Source organism: Salvelinus fontinalis, chromosome 13 (genome assembly GCF_029448725.1).
Source record: "Salvelinus fontinalis isolate EN_2023a chromosome 13, ASM2944872v1, whole genome shotgun sequence".
Lineage (NCBI taxonomy): Eukaryota > Metazoa > Chordata > Actinopteri > Salmoniformes > Salmonidae > Salvelinus > Salvelinus fontinalis.
The window spans coordinates 40,449,463-40,470,161 of NC_074677.1; the positions used below are offsets into that span (position 1 = coordinate 40,449,463).

Genomic DNA, 20,699 nt, shown 5'->3' on the forward strand with positions numbered 1-20,699 from the left:
TCATGGAAGTTCATAATTCATCCTCCTCCATCACTTCCCTATAGAAGGTGAAGAACATTTCAAGTTGGTGAGAGACATTTTGTCTATGAGCCAAAATGCTATTTATTTCATTAATGCAGTACACATGAATAGTCAAAGAACTTACCTGTGGTGTCGTACAACAATAACTTTGTTAACACCAGCCATTTTGAAATTGTGTTCCTAAGAGGATATGAATAGACTGGGTAATACGTCAACCCAACAACAGGCTACTATTAAATAAAAGCAACATCTCTTTGAGAACTAATAAACTCAAAACAGCTAGATCAGGGATGGGCAACAATTGATAGGGGTGGAGGCCACGGAAAAAAAATTAATGGGGGGTGGCGCAATTGCTCGTGGGTCTGCATACCCACATCCATACCCACACATGCAGTCAGAGCCAGCCCTAGCCTTTTGGGGGCCCCAAGGAAAATTAGATTTTTTAGAGTGAATTTCCTACAATTCTACACATGTTTACATTTTGCAGTTTTAAAGCAAGTTCGCTGCAAATCTACACATTTTGCCATATGGCGGTGATAAGATTTCACAATTTATTGCAATTCGATGCATTTTGCCATGGGGCTGAGAGAAAAATGAGCAGTTTTACAGCAAATTTTCTGAACTTCTACACATTTTTCTAAAGGATGGAGAGAAATGCTTGCCGTTTTTAATATGATATGACTGATAGTGACAAAAAAATCTAATGAGGGCACCCCTGATTGGTAAGTTGACCATGATTACTAAAAGTTTAGATAGCTGGTCGTAGTGCTTAATTTGAGCTGGAACCTGACGGAACAGAAACCGGCACCTCAATTTTGAACCGTTTTGTTACGGAACCCATTTGCCAGGATCTACTACCTCTCTTAGCATGAAATATATTTTTCACTTGTTTGCAATGTAAAAAATTATAATGAAATCAGAGTTAATTAAAGTTACCTCCTAAAAAAATACAATGTGAAAACATGCCTGATATTCTTAGAATTGATTTGTGTTAGACTTGGCCCGAGTTTATGGTTTGCACAACATTGTGGTTTTGAGAGAAAGAGAAGTGTGCTTGTATCTAAGAGAACTAGAATGAGACTCACGTTCTATGATCTTGCTCCATCTCTCTGGTCTGACAGACATGAGCCTGAAACTGTCATCTCACCAGCGTTGCACTTCATCATTTATTTCCTTATAGAATCAGGGAAGCGTGCTGGAGGTGCCGCAGCACCCCAGATAAATTGAAATACATTTGCCAAAGTTATAGAATTACTGTGGTCTGTTCAGATATAAATGAAATAGTTCAGAATTCTACACCAGGTGTAGGATTATAATTTAGCCACAGTATATCAATAACTTATTTATCTAAAATTGCTTAGTTGTGGACTGTGTGTAGCTCAATGACAAGGCATGGCTACAGATGGGAACGTGCATCAAATCTGTCAGTGAACTCAAAACAAGCATTTCACAATATTGCAAAAACAATCGCAGGGGAAACAGGTTGGAAAGCAAATGGATTCTGCTGAAAAGAGAAAACTAATTCTGTCTATAACAGGCCTTGAATTTCCCAGGGGCATTGACGGCCATGTCCATCTGTCCCCTTCTGGCCGTAATACCCCCTAAACAAAAATCTATGCCTTGTGCCGAATAATAATAATTATATGCAAATGAATTCAAAATTCGAATCAAACACTTCATGAGAGCCCATGAGCTCATGTTACGCAACATTTCTAAAGGCTATGCAATTGTGGGATAAAACAGAGTGATGGCCTCTACTAAATAGAGGAGGATCTCATCAGCTTTCTATAGGCTAGGCCTAATATAATTTATTTTTAAACTTTCCTAATATTAAGCACATTGCTTATATTTCCAGCAGGAGAAAACACTACCTGGATGGCATGAAAATGAACCACGGGAAAAGCGTCCTCCATTCGCTATTTAAGTGCATAGATGACATGTATTTTTTCCCGCTGCCCCTGTTTCGATACAGGTGCATGATAATGGTCCATTAAAAATCATAACAAATGTCACACATATATTATTTAGTATATGTAAAGATTAAATCAAGAATAGTCTGATGGGTGACAATATTAGTATATCATTCACAATTGATAGGCTATCACTTGATAGTATATCATGAATGATGCCCAGCATAAGAAACACCTCATGTAGCCTAGCCCATAGGCCTATATGTTTTGATTAGGTTAGAATCACAACTAAAGTGGACAAATAACTTCTTAAAATTAAGCACTTTATCCGCTTTACACCATAAAATGCACCTTTAAAATAAAAGCATTACATGCATAATTGCATTTGCAGTCACTTTTGATAATGGTGTTTTCCGCTAATGGAACGTTCGCACTTATAGCCTATAACCATGTGCGCATTGCTGCGCTTATAATGTGAAGAAATAGCCTAAAGGTTAATCAACATTTTAAGCTAAAAGTTCTGATCTGTAGCAGCAGCCACATTGCATCAAAAGTATTTTTTTTTATGCTAGTGGTTGTATTAATTTGGGATGTATCGCATCCCACAACTGTCCCAGGCTGATTGGAATATTTATTTCTCGCACAGAATAAGTCGACTTTTGTACTATGGGGGATAGTAGATTTTTGCTGTTTGTTAGGCCTACTCATCTTGTTGGCTGACAAAAAGTAAAATGTGAACAGTGCATCCAATATCTTCAATATGCACCTCGGAATTGGATAAGGACGCGCGCAGCTGCGTCCCCGATGTGTCAGTCTTCACTTGTAGCCTGTTAGAGAGACCCGATCACGTGATGGTGAGACGCTTAGAATTGTGCAGCACACTCAGGGAGAAGGGCACAATGCAGCTCTCCTGGGCGCAAAGGGCATGGATTTTTTTAGGGTGCATTACGGCCACAAAGGGGATGCTGGCTTGAAATTCGAGGCATTATCAAGTGCTTGTGAAATTGTGAATGGAGACTACTGGTGTATACAGCCTGCGCAAAAAACAAAGCCGACCTCATGCCTTTCAAGCGAGTTTTTTCAAAATCATCAGTAGTCTCACCATGTAATCTTACAATGTACTAAAAATCAAAACATACAGCCCAACATTTGTAAAACTACTAAAGTTACAGTAATAATTAAGCAGATAGGCATACCCATTTCTTTGTTAACAGCTCAACACAGAATAGCCGCATGATAGATCCCAAATTAATACAACCACTATAGGCTACAATTTAAAACAAAAACGCAATGAGGCTGATGTTTAGATCATAAGGTTTAGCTTACATTATAAGTGCAGAAATGCGCACACGACAGTAGGCTAACTGCAATTATCAGAAAAACACTGTTCTCAAAAGCGCACCACAAATGCCAGCGGTTTCATTTGACAGATTTTTCAAAAATCCTTTAGAGATTTTGAAAGACGGAAAATCTCATTTCTATTTTACCCTGTTTATCATAAGTGTTGGGGGGAAAAGAAACTGTCAATAATCAACTGACTGGCTTTCTTGAGGTCTAAAGTATTCTCTCTGGTATGCAATCTGGTTTCTGCTCAGGTTATGGATGTGTCACTGCAACCTTAAAAAGGTCCTCAATGATGTCACCATTGCCTTTTATTCTAAGCAATGTTGTGTTGCTATTTTTATTGACTTGCCAAAGCTTTTTATACGGTAGACCATACCATTCTTGTGGGCCGGCAAAGAAGTATTGATGTTTCTGAGGGGTCTTTGGCCTGGTTTGCTAACTACCTTTCTCAAAGAGTGCAGTGTATAGTCAGAACATCAGCCACTGCCAGTCACCAAGGGAGTACCCAAAGGCTCCATCCTAGGCCCCACTCTCTTCTCAAGTTATATAAACAACATAGCTCAGGCAATAGGAAGCTCTCTCATCCATTTATATGCAGATGATAGTCTTATACTCAGCTGGCTCCTCCCTGGATTTTGTGTTAAAGGCTCTACAAAAAAGCTTTCTTAGTGTCCAGCAAGCTTTCTCTGCCCATAACCTTGTTCTGAACACCTCCAAAACAAAGGTAATGTCGTTTGGCAAGAAGAATGCCCCTCTGCCCACCAGTGTGATTACTACCTCTGAGGGTTTAGAGCTTGAGGTAGCCACCTCATACAAGTACTTGGGAGTATGGCTAGAGGGTACACTGTCCTTCTCTCACCACATAGCAGAACTGCAGGCTAAGGTTAAATCATTGACTTGGTTTACTCTATCGTTAATCACTCCTCTTTCCCCCCAGCTGCCAAACTAACCCTGATTCAGATGACCTACCCATGCTAGATTACGGAGACGTCATTTATAGATTGGCAGGTAAGGGTGCTCTCGAGCCGCTAGATGTTCTTTACCATTCGGCCATCAGACTTGCCCCAATGCTCCTTATTGAACACATCACTGCACTCTATACTCCTCTGTAAACTGGTCGTCTCTGTATACCCGTCGCGAGAACCCCTGGTTGATGCTTATTTATAAAAACCTCTTAGGCCTCACTCCCTATCTGAGATACCTACTGCAGCCTTCATCCTCCACATACAACACCCGTTCTGCCAGTCACATTCTGTTAAAGGTCCCCAAAGCACACCCAGGGATGTTTCAGTTCGCTGCAGCTAGTGACTTGAACGAGCTGCAACAAACACTAAACTGGATGTGACTCATCTAAATCTCTTCATTCAAAGACTCTATCACGGACAGCCGGCTGCGACAAAGCCTGGACTCGAACCCAGAATCTCTAGTGGCACAGCTAGCACTGTAGTGCCTTAGACCACTGCACCACTCGGGAGGCCCCAATCATGGACACGCTTCTCGACAGTTGTGGCTGCTTTGCGTGATGTATTGTTGTCTCTACTGTCTTGCCCTTTGTGCTGTTGTCTGTGCCCAATAATGTTCGTACCATGTTTTGTGCTGCTACCATAATGTGCTGCTTCCATATTGTTCTGCTACCATGCTGTGTTGTCATATGTTGCTGCCATACTATGTTGTCATCTTAGGTCTCTATGTAGTGTTGATTGTTCATCCCAGCCCCCGTCCCCGTAGGAGGCCTTTTGGTGGGCCGTCATTGTAAATAAGAATCTGTTCTTACCCGACTTGCCTAGATAAATAAGGGTTAAATAAAAAAATAGAAATCACCGTTGAGTGAGTCAGTGAAACCGGAATGCTGTTTTAGGACTATAATTCCCTCCTCCCACCAGTTGGCCATCCCTGAGCTAGACAGACCAATCAATACCGTGGCAATGGTCCAAATGGACAAGGGTCTTTTGACCGCTCTATTTTAGTTATCCTTTTGCCCAAGTCCAAAATTAAATTTGGACTCGAAACCCAATACTCTATTTCCTGCATTTGATGCTATCCAATAGTGTGAACTGCTTCTCCAAGTTGACGGGATCTTTTGTGTAAACGTACCAAGATCAAGACCAAGGTTAGAATGCCTGTTGAACAAGCTGCTACTAGCATTCCACTGGTACACAACTCCAGCCCAAATGGCAAGTGATGGGTACAGGCACTTCCACCTCCCACTTAAGCACTGGGTGCGTTGTCTTATTAGTGGAGGGAGGCCTAGATCTGCCACATCTGCCATTCAAACAAATCATTCTCAGAGAGGGTTTGGTAAATGCAAAGCTTTGAGCTTTTGAACCATGGTGTCCAGGGTTGGAAATGAACACCGACCATCTGCCAAATGCGGGTAGATTTTGTCATTGGCGGGTAAGAATGCCTATTTCACCAGCCACACTGGCGGGTGGTCACACAGCATTGAGGGAACAGTGTTTTTTTTTAATCCAAAGCCCATATGTAGAAGTTGGTCAAATTGACAAGAAAGGCTACTAAAGTGTGACTTTGTCTTTGTGTTTTCTTTGGCCAGTTACATCGTTTTGTTCACGTTAGGTTGTTTTTCAATGTTAGTTCGAGTTTGCTGCAACTTTCTGCTGCTAGGAAGACAAGATTGTTTTTTTTACATCACAGAAAAGGGAGTGCCCAAGTTAAGACGATTACAGCCAATCCCTTACAGGGGCAGTGGAATGTTTTGGTCTCACCTAATGATTGTGCTTGATTGAGCATGGATCACTCTGCAAAACTTTAATTCACTAACTTTTAGTCATCGTTCTCCTAGATTTGCGTGCTTCTACATTTCTACTTAGGAACACATCATGTACTCAGTGTACAAAAATCCCTTAGTCCATTAGTTTCTCCATGACACCCTGATTCCCATTGAACTGATCTCAGGATGAAACTAAGCCTTGTCTGAGGCCAGAGTGGCCCATAGGGCAGGACCCTCTCTCCTGTTTACCTAGAGTGAGGGAGCTTGATGTAGCCTACACCCCCTGGACAGGACACTAGTCAGGATGAAAGTTCTTACCCTTTTCCAAACAGTGGAGTGAGTGTAGAGGTATCTTCCCTAGAAGTCCCCAGCCACAGTGCAGTGGTACTCTGTCTTCTGGAAGAGCATCAGATACAAAAGACGCTTCAAGTCAAGTCAGGGGACCCTGGTGCACTTGGTGATGTGGACTAATGTTCCTCCGGGACGCACCACAGTCAGGCACTAAGAGGAAAAACACAAGGAGAAGACATTCATTAAAATGAAATATAATATATAAAACAATAATAATAATATAAGCCATTTAGCAGACACTTTCATCGAAAGCGATTTACATGCATGGTTCTTTTTTTTTTTGTCCCGGGAATCAATCCTACCTGGCATTGCAAGCGGCCCGCTGTACCTAACTGAGCTACAGAGGACCGTCCTTGCAACGCATGTAGCCTACGCATGAGAAGAGTCTGTATGGAGGATGCAGAGTAAGGGGGAAAAAAGCTCCATTGCAGATAATTATGACATAGGAGGGGTTACACATCAACAGTCATGTGGGTTGGGACAACATGGCATAGCTTGTATCAGATGTAACTATATTGTTGTCGCTTTCATGAAAATACTTATCAAGCGGACCTACATTCAAGACAACTGAATAACTCATTTGATTGCACTGGTATATACCAAAGTGATTATCATTGTCAATGTTAACACTGTACAGGTTCCTGCAAATCAACCCTGCTGATATGGTGTTCTCTACGGTTTAATTACCTAAACATCCTGGCTTAAGATAGAGGAAAGAGTACCGTTTTAAACAGCAGTTCCAGCAGCCGTCAGATTACAATTGGGTCTACTCAAATCGCTCTGTCTTCTGTGCATACCAGCGCAATAACAAGAATCAAAGCGGAATAGGGAATAAGGCAGTGTTAATTTGGGCATTTTTGCTTTTTAAAATGTAGTCTAATCTTAGTCATGTTGACCAAAAAAATATATGTCTTAGTCACATTTTTGTTATTTGAATAATGATTTAGTCTAGTTAGTGTCAAAACAATGAAAGAAAGTTGACCATTTTAGTAAACTAAATGCCATTTAATGAGTCACATTTTTATTGCCTCGGGAACATATAGTAAACATAAATCACTAAGTTCCATGTGCACAAACAAACATAGCCTAGTCCTCCCCAAAAGACTTCTTGACAGGCTCCAGACTAACATTTTCCCCTGGTGTCACTAACTTTCAGTTGGTGGCACCAGCCCATGATTTGGTCACACCAACTTTTTTCCCACGGCGTCACACAATAGAAAACATTTGTGATCGTTCACCTTACAAAGTCATTCACAGTGCTTTAGATTGTACAAGAAATAAGCTGTTTCATCCAACATGCATGACTCAACATATTTCGGTGTGCAACCGAATCCAGTGGTTGCCATGAATTGTGGGTTGACAATAGGGCATTGTTATTATATTTGACTGTTGAAATAGGGCTCCAGAATTTTCTGAATTTTGTTGTTCAATAGTGATGAATTTGCCTACATCTTGATGTGCAGTAATATCATAGGCAAAGTTATTTTTGTGGACAATTCACCACGAGGAAGTGAAGACTCAAAATACATTTCGTATCTTAAAGCCGTATCAAATATCTTGGTTTTAAAAATAGTTGCTATTGAGACGCTCAATATTAAGAAATGACAAACAGAAAGTATACACCCATAGAAAACTGAGAACAGTGTCTTCCAAAGACGTGCATTTCCCACAATTGGATTTTGAAATGTTATAGAATCAGAAGCCTTTTTTCTCTCTCTCCAGAGTGCACATCAAGCAGATTGCTCATCACAGCAGCAGGCCCCAGCGAAACAGGCCCAGGGGCTAGGCAGACACTTTCATTAAAGGAATCATGGGGATAATGCACTTTAAATGCTAGACCAAATCATGGTTTCAGCCTCGCCCCAAAAACCAAGACGTTTCGAAACTTTTCAGTGTACTCGCACCGCCATGTCAAAAGGGTCATAGTCAAAGTTCTGTCATAAGTAGTGGTCTGAGAGTGCTAGCTAGTAGTTTGCTGGAACCTATCAATCTGATATTACCTCAACATATACACCAAGTGTACGAAGCATTAAGAACACATTAATAACATTGAGTTGCACATCCCCCATTTCGAGCTTAGAATAACCTAGATTTGTCTAGGCATGGACTCTTCAAGGTGTCGGAAGCTTTCCACAGGGATAATGGCCCATGTTGACGCCAATGACTACCACAGTTGTGTCACGTTCGCTGGTTGTCCTTTGGGTAGTGGACCATTCTTGATACACACAAGAAACTGTTGAGCGTGATAAACCCAGGAGCGTTACAGTTCTTGACACAAACCGGTGCTTGACTACCACCATCTGAATGGCACACATTCACAAAACACATTTTATTTGTCACATGCGCCAAATACAACAGATGTAGACCTTAGTAAAATGCTTACTTACAAGCCTTAACCAACAATGCTTTAAGAAGTTAAGGGGCCTCCCGAGTGGCGCAGTGGTCTGAGACACTGCATCGCAGTTGGTAGCTAGAGATCCTAGTTCGAGTCCAGGCTCTGTCGCAGCCGGCCGCGACCGGGAGACCTATGGGGCAGCGCATAATTGGCCCAGCAGCGTCCGGGTTAGGGGAGGGTTTGGCCGGCAGGGTTGTCCTTGTCCCATCGCGCTCTAGCATCTCCTGTGGCGGGCCGGGCGTATGCACACGGTTGCCAGGTGTACGGGGTTTCCTCCGACACATTGGTGTGGTTGGCTTCCGGGTTAAGCTGGCATTGTGCGGCTTGGTCGTGTCGTGTTTCAGAGGACGCATGGCTCTTGACCTTCACCTCTCCTGAATCCGTACGGGAGTTGCAGCAATGAGACTAACTACCAACTGGATACCACGAAATTGGGGAGAAAAAGGGGTAAAAGTAAAAAAATCAAATATAAATTCAAGAACAAAAACATGTTAAGTAAAAATAAAAATAAAAATATGAAAATGAAACAAATAATTAAACAGAAGCAGTAAAATAAAAGCAATAGCGAGGCAATATACAGGGGGTACGAGTTAGTTGAGGAAATTGAGGTAATATGTACATGTAGGTAGAATTAAAGTGGCTAATGCATAGATAAACAGCGTAAAAGAGGGGTCTGGGTAGCCTTTTGATTAGCTGTTAGCTGCAGCCCTTTGGACCTAGACTTGGCGCTCCGATACCGCTTGCCGTGCGGTAGCAGAGAGAACAGACTATGACTAACAATTTTTAGGGCCTTGTATAGAGGTCCTGGATGGCGGGAAGCTTAGCCCCATGTACTGGGCCATACGCACTACCCTCTGTAGTACCTTGCGGTCAGAGGCCGAGCAGTTGCCATACCAGGCATTGATGCAACCAGTCAGGATTCACTCGATGGTGCAGCTGTAGAACCTTTTGAGAATCTGATGACCCATGCCAAATCTTTTCAGCCCCCTGAGCGAGAATAGGTTTTGTTTTTATTTTTTTACCTGTATTTATCTAGGGAAGTCAGTTAAGAACAAATTCTTATTTACAATGACAGCCTACAGGGAGAGCAGTGGGTTAGCCTGCCTTCGGGGACAGAACGAGAGATTTTTACCTTTGCCAGCTTGGGGATTCGATGCAGCATCCTTTCGGTTACTGGCCCAATGCTCTAACCACAAGGCTACCTGCCGCCCTTTCTCCCGCGGAAATGTGGCTTTTGGTCTTGTTTGAATCTGTGGCTCCAAACAAAATGTGGCTCCAAACAAAATGTGGCTCCAAACATCGCCCATTTTTCTACAAGGAGATTGTACGACAGGGAGAGCAGCCATGGCGTGTGCCTTAACAATGATTTGTTGCCGCCAGATTGGAGAACAGTTGCGGGCGAGTGAATGACCTGGGCATGGTACACTGTATACAAAAGTATGTGGACACCCCTTCAAATGAGTGGATTTGGCTATTTCAGCCACACCCATTGCTGACATGTGTATAAAAATCGAGCACACAGCCATGCAATCTCCAAAGACAAACTTCGGCAGTAGAATGGCTCGTGCTGAAGAGCTCAGTGACTTTCAAAGTGGCACCGTCATAGGATGCCACCTTTCCAAAAAGTCAGTACGTCAAATTTCTAGGAGCAACAACGGCCCAACCTTGAAGTGTTAGAACACAAAAGCTCACAGAACAGGACCGCCGAGTGCTGAAGCACGTAGCGCGTAAACGGGCGGTATCCAGATTTTCATATTGTTCATGTCCTCTCATCCCGGGATTTACGGTATTACCTACATAGCACACAAGGGGGCGCTAAAAATGCAAGAAAAGTCCATTGGGTCTCTTATCAGAATGCTAACTAAATTAGCACAAACTAAATGGCAAAATCACAGATGCTGCTAGCTAATCTCACCCTCTCGCTCTATAACAATACTGCTCACTTACATAACACTACCAACACACACTCGGTGTTGGACATGTGGTTAATGGTTACTGGGCAGATCACAATACAGGGTTTAAAAGATCTAACTGGGTAACCAAAAAGCCTAATCTGTAAACCAGCTTTTGAAGTAAAACGTGCCATTTTCCTGTTATGATAGAAACCCGTATGGGATAGGTACTATTTAAAATTATAACAAACAGTCTTTGCCAATGACCACGCTTGTCCCAGTGAAAAGGTTATGGGATGGTCCACGTCCCTGACAATTTACTGGGACCACAAGGTCTCATCTGCCTGACCTGCTGACAGCCAGCATGCCTCCCCATAGTGACAACTTTCCATCGAACATGCCAAATGACAGTGAGCATGAGCAGATTAAAAACATACTTATATTCCATGGGGAGAGAGAGGGGGGGGGGGGGTACGGGTAGCATGCAGAAGGTTATTTCAGCTGTTCAGGGCCCCTTTATTTTGGGTTGACATCTGTCATTTTTAGAGTAACGTAACACTTCGGAGGTGAGAGAAGGGGACAGCCACACACAGCCAACAATAACAAAACCACTCTGGACAGCAGTCAGAACTCACAGCTGACGCCATCTGTCACCAGCTCTGGTGGTAATGTCTGATTGTTTTGTCTTTGGTTTCAGGATATGAGGCATTCATCTATGAAACAAATAAGAAATCCCAAATTCTCTATCCCACAAATATGGGGCTAGAGCTATCAGATATGTTGTTGGCAAAATGTATAATATCGTTAGCTTAACGCAATTGCTGTTTGTCTGCAGGAACTACTCGCCAGCTCCTCTCAAAAGCAGGGAAATAGACCTAACTAGTCGGAAGCACAGAATCGTCTAGAATGTCATTGTATGCTGTAGCGTTAAGATTTCCCTTCCCTGGAACTAAGGGGCCGAGCAAAAACCAAGAACATTATTCCTCCTGCACCAAACTTTACAGTTGGCACTGCACTGGGGCAGGTAGCGTTCTCCTGGCATCCGCCAAACTCAGACTAGTCTGTCGGACTGCACGATTCTTCACTCCAGAGTACTCGCACAGTTTCCTCTGCTACAGAATCCAATGGCGGCGAGCTTTACACCACTCCAGCCGACGCTAGGCATTGCGCATGCTGATCTCAGGCATGTGTGCGGCTGCTCGGACCTGGAAACCCATTTCATGAAGCTCCTGAATAACAATTCTTGTGCTAATGCTTCCAGAGGCAATTTGGAACTCGGGAGTGAGTGTTGCAACCGAGGACAGGCAATTTTTACGCTCTACGTACTTCAGCACTCGGCAGGACCATTCTGTGAGCTTGTGTGGCCTACCACTTTGCGGCTGAGCCGTTGTTGCTCCTAGACGTTTCCACGTCACAATGACAGCACTTACATATGACCGGGGTAGCTCTAGCAGTGCAAAAATTAGACAAACTGACTTGTTGGAAAGGTGGCATCCTATGACGGTGCCACGTTGAAAGTCACTGAGCTCTTTAGTACAGGCCATTCTACCGCCTATGTTTTCTCTCTGGTGATTGCATGGCTGTGTGTTCGATTGTATACACCTGTCAGCAAAGGGTGTGGTGGAAATAGCCACATTTGAAAGGGTGTCCACATACATGTATGTGTGTATATACATATATAAACTTCAAAGTTGGTTATTTATAGTCAACGTTATACAGGATTTCCTATTTTGTACGAGGTAACCTAAATCCTTCAGCACATATGGAAAGACATACTGTATGGGCTCAGTATTCACAGCACGGAAGCATGTTGTTTAGGAAAGGTGTGGCGTGAGTGAGCGAGCGAGAAAAGCATATGGAAAACAAAATGGCAAGAGAATCCGACCTGCTTGACAATAAACGCAAATCACCTTCGTGGAAGGAATGAAGGTGGAAAGAATCATAATTCAAAAGGCTACTAATTTAACATTTTCTTCCCTCATTTTGTCTCTCTCACACGCACGCACACAAAAAGCCAGAACAGATAAATGCACTTAAGGCTTAAGAATTAGAAAGAAATATTTCACTGCTCTGTTTAACTACCAAGAAAAGGAACATCGTTGAGTGAAACCATGCATTATAATGTGGGCGATTCCAGCGTCATGGTCATTAATGTCTCACAGAATGGACAAACAAAATATACATTTGACTTTTGATGTGTCTATAGTAGCTCTGGGGGAATGTATACTCAAGAAAGCGGACTTCTAAATATTGGCATGTTGGAGAAATAAAGCATGAAGCACATATGGAAAACCATATGGGCTCAATTGATGCCGGTTCGATACACACACATTTTTTTGCATTAAACACATTCCTTTTCCATTAATATCTGCTGATGGGAGCTCAGGAGCTGGATCTGTCTGAGACGAATTCTCTAAACTGAGTGGCCCTCTGTATATGTGTGTGTGTGTGTGTGTGTGTGTGGCCACCTGAGCTGAGCCATAGGGCAGACTGAGCATCTACCACCCCATTATCAGCTTAGGGTTGGGGACAATTTTTTCCCCCACTTATCTGAAATCACCCACTGATAAACTTGGCATTTTTGTAGATTAAAATTGGTTTTCAACTATTAATATGTCAATTCTGGTCTTTAGAAATTGGCATGGCATTTTGCCAATTAATATAAACGCAGCTTTGGATTTTACCCATATCAAAAGTGAATAGTTTAGACCGTTTTACGGAGAGGTTTTCCCGCTCCGACCAATGAATGAATGCGACCATGCGCAGCTGTCAAAAATGATTGCCGTCCTTTGACATTACCCTGTTCATGGAAAAATGACCAAGTACACTGACTGTTTAAAGCAAAACCACCAAAACTACTTAAATAAAATCTGAATGATTGAAAACCCCAACCAGCAGTTGGAAGTGAGTTGCGTCTACTCCGGTAGAACACAATTTTCAACAGCGCATTTGGTAAAAATGACCCAGCAAATTACATTTGGTTGTCACTAAACTAATAAAGCTGTGCTAAATATAAAACGCAACAACTTTAACGATTTTACTGAGTTACAGGAAAATCAGACAATAGGAAAAAATGAATTAGCCCCTGATCTGTGGATTTCAAATAAATGGGCAGGGGCGCAGCCATGGGTGGGCCTGTGAGGGCATAGGCCCACCCACTGGGTAGCCAGACCCAGCCAATCAGAATGTTTTCCCCACAAAAAGGCTTTATTACAGACAGAAATACTCTACGTTTCATCAGCTGTCTGGGTGGCTGGTTTCAGACGATCCCCGCAGGTGAAGAATCCGGATGTGGAGGTCCTGGGCTTACATGTGGTCTGCGGTTGTGAGGCCGGCTGGATATACTGCCAAATTCTCTAAAACAAGGTTGGAGGCAGCTTATGGTAGAGAAATGAGGGATGCACGATATATTGGAAACGGCCGATATTAGCTAAAAAATGCCAAAACCAATGTCAAACCTGAAGTGCATACCTATATAAACGTAGGTACATGACGTAATGACGCCACGTAAAATTTTGCTCTACACGTGCCACAAAGCATTCCTAACCTAGCCCACAATGTCTGCTGTGTGGATCGAGCAGTCATTTGAAAGAGAAAGAACATTTCAGCGAGACAACTCAAAGGCGAAATCCATTAATGCCAAGATAATGGAATTCATTGCCCTTGACAATCAACCGTTCTCGGTCGTGGGTGATGTTGGCTTTCGCCGACTGGTCGAGCACCGGTACACACTACCAAGTGTGCTATTTTTTCAGATGTTGCCCTACCGGAGATACACAGTAATAGCGTCACTGCTATTAGCTTCACGACTGACATTTGGACCAGCGATATCAGCCCCATGAGCATGCTGAGTCTGACAGCACAGTGGATCGTCGAGGATTTCGTACTGAGGAAAGTCGTATTGCATGCTCCTGAATATGCTGGTTGTCATACCGCTGCTGCCATTTCAATGACATTTGAGAACATGTTTGAAACATTAACACACTAGATAGCTCCATTCTAACAACTGACTGGAGAAATACTCATCAACTGCGCCTGCAGCAGACATGATATCCTCTTTCATGGCATTGAAACACCTGCTCAATAAAACTGGCGACACAGGCTGAGAACAAGCAATTCGGTGGCACTCTCTCTTTACTGTGTCGCCACCATGCTCGATGCTAGGTACTAGGACCTCTACTTCGATGCAGACAAGAAACAGGGTTTATGTGAAATGTTACATACACAGCTGGACAAGATGGACACAGACACAGTGACAGCGCGCACCGAGGAAGAGAGGCCACGGACAGACAGAGTTGAAACTTCACCGCTTGACATGTATGATGAAATCCTGGTTGAGACTGAACAAATGAACAACGAAACAGCACAGTAATTAAGTGAAAGAAATAGGTTTTGGTTACGTTTTACTGGTAACGGGGACATACGTAAATGCCAACAAAATAACTTTTTGGTCAGTGTGGTGTGTAACCTTTATTTAACTAGGCAAGTCAGTTAAGAACAAATTCTTATTTACAATGACGGCCTACCCCGGGCAAACCCAGACGACACTGGGTCAATTGTGCAGTGCTCTTGCACTGAGATGCAGTGCCTTAGACCGCTGTGTCCGTGCAACCATTTACCTGTACTAGAATGCTTAAAAAGGCTGCGAGAATTTTAAATATCTGTATCATTTTTTTGGGCAAGGTAGATTAACATTCAATTCTATGGCAACAGCTTTGGTGTACATTCCTCCAGTCAGCATGGCAAATGCACGCTCCCTCAGAAACATAAGCCATCTGTGGCATTGTTTTGTGTGACAAAACTGCACATTTTAAGAGTTGCCTTTTATTGTACGCCAGCACAAGGTGCCCCTGTTTAATGATCATGATTTTTTTTAAATCAACCGCTTGATATGCAACACCTGTCAGGTGAATGGATGATCTTGGCCAAGGACCAAGGCTCACTAATAGGGATGTAAACAATTTTTTTCACAACATGGGAGAAGTAAACTTTGTGCATATGGAATATTTCTGGGAGCTTTTATTTCTGCTCATGAAACATGGGACCAACACTTTATATTTTTTGTTCTGTATAGTTAGTTAGCTAACTAGTTACGTTTCATCATCTGAATACCCACATTTAGAAGACTGTATTTATTTGTATTTGGTAGATGGTTAGACCAGGTCCGGTAAATGCAAAGGCTAAGATTTAACACATCAATATCAATCACATCCACAACAGGTATAGATGTTTACGATATCATAATGCCCAGAAAAAAAAGGACACTCACAATGGAGAGAAACCAATTATAGACAACTTTCTCTGTAAAGCTTACTTTAAGATGATCCAAAGTACGCTGCATGTAAAATAAATATATATATTTTTAAAGATTCATATTTATTTTTGGATGTTACATTGTCTGTCCCAGTCACCCCCATATCTTTACAATACTGTAGAACACGCAAACAAAACTCAAGATACTTAAATTTGGCTCATGGTTCTCACACCCTTCCATAGACTTACACTGTAATTGTGAAGACTTCCAGAGGACCTGCTTCAACCTATCAGAGCTCTTGCAGCATGAACTGACATGTTGTCCAGCCAATCAAAGGATCAGAGAATGAATCTAGTACTGAAAGAATAACCTACAGCTAGCTAGCACTGCGGCGCATAAAATGTGTTGAGTAGTTGACTCAAAAGAAAGGGAAACACAAATTGAGAATCAGCAGAGAGATTTCATTGGATTTTTGTTCACTTCCACAGTAAGCTAATGCAGCTAGCTAATTTAGCCTACACAAACACCTGGCTAAAACAGACAGGAATGCTATATGTTAGCTAGCTGGCTAAGGCTATCCAACACTGGAACTCTTCCAAGTCAAGGTAAGCTTTCGGTTTTGTTAAATTTACTGCAACTGGGGCCAGCCGGTGTAACTGCTAAACTGCTTGCTGTACACTGTACTGCGTGACTGTAGCGGGTTACATAGCTACTAGAACTATGACGTTAGCCAATATGGTGACAACGATGTAGGCTATGTAGCGGTTAACAGTTAAGGTATGAAGATTTGGCTTGGAAAGGTCACAGACAGCAGGTGTGTCCACAAGCGAAGGGAAATGGTGGGAGGAGAGCGTGTAGATGCGAGAAGGAATTATAGAACAAACAAGGTGAGCATGCTGTTTGTATGTGGCTGCTATGAAAGTGAACTGTGTGTGCGGGTGATCAGGGTGTATTCATTCCTCTGATTCTGTTGAAAAACATTTCTTAATCAGAAGCAAACGAAGCAGGGATAAACCTAACTGAATTTGTCCATATGAAAACTCTCATTTGCAACTGTTTGGACTAATGATTACACCCCAAATCAGCTAGATGAAGGCAAGTGCGTGCAAGGCGGTATTGAATGTGTCACGGTCTGTCAGTCACTTTGATTACTTCAATTTGTTTCTCAAATGTGTGCATCTACGTTATAAACTTTCATTTGTAGGCAACCTCATAATGGGTATAGGGAAAATTCAAGTATCATATAGTAGCCTAAACCTATTGATGTTACATTGAGCTTGGTGAATGGAATATGAATGACAGTCATCAAATATGCTGTAATAGAAATAAGACCACACTGATCATTTTTTAAATTGTCCCCCCTAATCTTACACAGCACTGACCGCCACTGCCCTATGCTAAACCCTAACTTTAACCCCTACCCTATCCATAACCATTTTACATTTCTACTTCAATTGGGTAGGGACATCCCAAGGACGCCGGATAGCAAAGACCATCCACTGAGGCAACGCTTTGGGCAAGAGGCAAATTTTGTGATTGGTTCTCACTTGAAAGGAAAAACATCAATGTTCCCTCTAAGCTGCACCCGCACACAGCCCCCTCGGGACTGCCGGGCAGAAGAAATATCAACCCGCACAGAGAAGCATATTCAGAGCTCTGAGGGAGAATTTTCCCCCTTAGTTAAACACTATCAACATTTCCCTTTACTATTGGAATTGTGATGGAATCAACGCAATATTAGCCACTTTCAATGCAACACATAAAGAAAACTTCTGTTGGCAGAACGCATTGGAGTAGGATTCTATTGCATTGATATGCACAACAGCCATACTCTACACAGTCCGGTGCGGCATAACCAAATCAGAGCTGCAATAGGCCTATATGCAAATCGACCATTGCCATTCATGGATCTGTGCCATTGACTTTGAACTGGGCTGTGTTTACAGCATGAGCAGTAGATGCGCTTGTTTTGAGATCAAAGCGAGAGCTGCATGTAGCCATGTGTGCACATTTGTTCCTATCCTTTGCTAGTTAGTGAGTCATTAGGCCAATTAGACAATTTGTAGTCAGAAATGGGGGAGTCATTGCTTCCTACAAGAGCATAAAACGTGTAAATTTCTAGATATCTTTGAAAAGCGAGTCTGGTAAAGATTTTTTTTTTTCTTGTCTTAAAAAGGCAGTGTTGTATTTTGAGACACGCTTGACTAAGCGAAGTAGCCAATAGGCAGAGGATTACATAATTTGTCTCGGAATAATGCATTTTATATTGGAAAGATGTTTCTTGCATCACACAACATCAAATCACCTCGTCTGAAGGACAAGTGGATAAACAGGTTAATGTCAAGCCACGTCAAGTTCTATTTCAAAAAAGACATGAAATGTAGGCCAACAGTGAACACATTGGCTGCTACTGTAGGCTCAATGATAGCAGTTCTATTTCCCTGTTAAAATGTTATGAGATACATTTGATCATTTTTTATGTAGGCCACTCTGGTAGGCCTACATTATGACCAAATAGCCACAGTAGCTTACTTGACCACTGTCTGAATCTGTAACGTAAAGCGGGTACAGATTGTACAAGCGATGAAAACGTAGCTAAATACCAATACATTGAAAATGTGTCCTATGTTGTTGTTTTCCAGATGGCTAGCATGAGATAGTCTTCAGAGTTCAGGCAAAATGTTTTGCTGGAATTAGTGCAGCTTAGAGTAACACACAGTCACCCCCCCCCCACACACACACACAAAAAACAACAACTCATATTTCTGGGACTACTAAATTTGATGTGGTGCTTACATTAATGCTCTTTCCACAAATTTAAGAAACCAGCTTAAATACACTGCCATTCAAAAGTTTGGGGTCACATAGAAATGCCCCTGTATGTGAAAGAAAAGCATTTTTTTGTCCATTAAAATAACATCAAATTGATCAGAAATACAGCGTAGACATTGTTAATGTTGTAAATGACTATTGTAGCTGGAAATGGCTGATTTTTAATGGAATATCTACAAAGGTGTACAGAGGCCCATTATCAGCAACCATCACTCCTGTGTTCCAATGGCATGTTGTGTCCAAGTTTATCATTTTAAAAAGGCTAATTGATCATTAGAAAACCTTTCTGCAATTATCTTAGCACAGCTGAAAACAGTTGTCCTGATTAAAGAAGCAATAAAACTGGCCTTCTTTAGACTAGTTGAGTATCTGGAGCATCAGCATTTATGGGTTTGATTACGGGCTCAAAATGGCCAGAAACAAAGAACTTTCTTCTGAAACTCGTCAGTCGATTCTTGTTTTGAGAATGAGTTGGCATTCTAGTAGGCATTCTAGGCAATATGATGGTCTGCGGGTGCTTTAGTGGTGATAAAGTGGGAGATTTGTACATGGTAAAAGGGATCTTGAAGGAGGAAGGCTATCACGCCATTTTGCAACGCCGTGTCATACACTTTGGACGGCACTTAATTGGAGCCAATTTCCTCCTACAACAGGACAATGACCCAAAGCACAGCTCCAAACTATACAAGTACTATTTAGGCAAGAAGCAGTCTGCTGGTATTCAGTCTATAATGGAGTGGCCAGCACAGTCACCGGATCTCAACCCTATTGAGCTGTTGTGGGAGCAGCTTGACCGTATGGTACGTAAGAAGAGCCCATCAAGCCAATCCAACTTGTAGGAGGTGCTCCAGGGAGCATGGGGTGAAATCTCTTCAGATTACCTCAACAAATTGACTACTAGAATTCCAAAAGATCTGCAAGGCTGTATGCTGCAAATGGAGGATTCTTTGATGAAAGCAAAGTTTGAAGGACAATTATTTCAAATTTTTTTTTTTAAATCATTATTTATAACCTTGTCAACATCTTGACTATATTTCCTATTCATTTTGCAACTCGTTTCATGTATGTTTTCACGGAAAACAAGGACATTTCTAAGTGACCCCAAACTTTTGAAGGGTGGTATATATCGGTTATCTGTGAATATTTCCACAAAAAATCAGATTTTAAAAAATCCCATAACGGTCGGGCTCTAGTCACCCACGTATTCGGCTAGAGCAGCGCCAAGGTTTGGTCGCAGGCTCAGGTAATGCACACACGTTTTCCATAGAACTCAACAACCGACAGGCCAACCATTTCATGACATTTTGTAACCATGACAAGGGCCCACGAAGAACACAAAACGCTGAGGTGAGTACAAATTGTAATTGGGCTATGAATACCATATTAAAATTCAAGTCATTTTCCCTTCAGTCCTTTCTTTTCTTTGCCTTTTGGATCATCGTGTGTCTTTTGTTGTGTCTCTAATTTCCCACCAAACACTAGCATGTTGTTATTATGATAATAGCCATTCATTTGCTCTGGTCATGGCAAGGCATTAGCCTAATTCAGCTCTGCTATAACAAAATGTATGAAAAAAGGTCATTCATTAAATGCAATCATCTTTTTTACCAAAAGCTTAATACGAGCACAGTTCTGAGCCACCTCTAGGCCTATCCTTTAGCAGCTGTTCGTGCCCGATAGAACTGGGAACATGTGGCATAGTCCTCTGTAGGTCAGTTAGTAGAGCATGCCACTTGCATTGCCAGGATAGAGGATTCGATTCCCGGGACCACCCGTACGTAAAATGTATGCACGCATGACTAAGTCATTTGAATAATAGCGTCTGCTTAATGGCATATATTATATGTAGGATGAGCCAGGCAGGCGGTTTTCAGCATGTCAGCTCCATAGTGCCTCTACCTCACAGCTCAATGAAGCTCACCTTTCCCAGATGGACTGGGATATAAAATGTCATCAAATCAAGATACAAAAA

At 42.1% G+C, this 20,699-nt stretch overlaps 1 protein-coding gene across 1 annotated transcript in view; it reads right to left on the reverse strand.

Annotated features, from left to right (window-relative positions):
• Positions 1–20,699, reverse strand: part of LOC129868669 (bifunctional heparan sulfate N-deacetylase/N-sulfotransferase 1-like) — a 105,632-nt gene that overhangs the window by 69,418 nt on the left and 15,515 nt on the right. Inside the window, exon 2 of the mRNA XM_055942846.1 lies at positions 6,322–6,504. The gene's annotated coding sequence lies outside the window, so the exon portion shown is untranslated. The remainder of the gene's footprint in view (positions 1–6,321; positions 6,505–20,699) is intronic.